The sequence below is a fragment of the Etheostoma spectabile genome, chromosome 15, assembly GCF_008692095.1.
Source record: "Etheostoma spectabile isolate EspeVRDwgs_2016 chromosome 15, UIUC_Espe_1.0, whole genome shotgun sequence".
NCBI classification, from domain to species: Eukaryota; Metazoa; Chordata; class Actinopteri; order Perciformes; family Percidae; genus Etheostoma; species Etheostoma spectabile.
In genome coordinates this window covers 32,806,252-32,806,959 of record NC_045747.1, presented here as the reverse complement: position 1 = coordinate 32,806,959, position 708 = coordinate 32,806,252, and the positions used below count along the sequence as shown (strand labels likewise).

At 39.8% G+C, this 708-nt stretch overlaps 1 protein-coding gene across 2 annotated transcripts in view; it reads left to right on the top strand.

The window, feature by feature from the left end:
* eci1 (enoyl-CoA delta isomerase 1) overlaps positions 1 to 708 on the top strand; it is a 21,546-nt gene that overhangs the window by 5,060 nt on the left and 15,778 nt on the right. The gene's annotated exons all lie outside the window — the stretch shown is intronic.

Here is a 708-nt window from a genome sequence, read left to right as displayed (position 1 = left end):
ATTCTGATATAACCTCTAAATACAATTTATGAACCTGGAAATGAGCACTCTATGAGCACTTTAACACGTGGCTGCTCTCTTTACACTACTACATTATGGTTGAACAACAAATATCTTCTTTTGCGCCTCACGTCCGCACTACTCTGGCATTTCAGAGCCCCTAAAATGGAGAATTTTGGAAACACTGCTGCCCTTGTTTTGGTTTGAAAACTCGGTTTGCTTTGTAGTCTAGGCGAGCTTAAACAAAGAGCTTCAAGACAACAACAACGATATTGATGATATTGAAAGGCAGAGCAATGTTGGACAATCTGCTTCCTGTTTACACTGGCACGCACATACCCAGTGTGTGTGAATGGTCATGTTATATGTGTTAATATGTATATGTGTTAATATGAACGGAGCTTGGTTTTGCTGCTGGAGCTAAAACTCTTGATGGACGAAGATTGTTTCTTGTCTCAAAACACCGCCCACTTAAAGGTAGTAATATGGATGTAGCCTTTGTCCCTGACTAAACCTACTAAGAGACAGCCAGTCCTTGAGTTTGGCTTTGACAGAGAAATTCAAATTAGACATTGCTGTTGTCTTTAATGGCCTTCTATATATTTTTTTAATTGCCTATAAAACACGATTAGAGCTGAGGTTTTACGTTATCATGTCATCATTTCTTAGCCCGGATGCCATCTGAACTTAGCCCCGCCCACAACATTT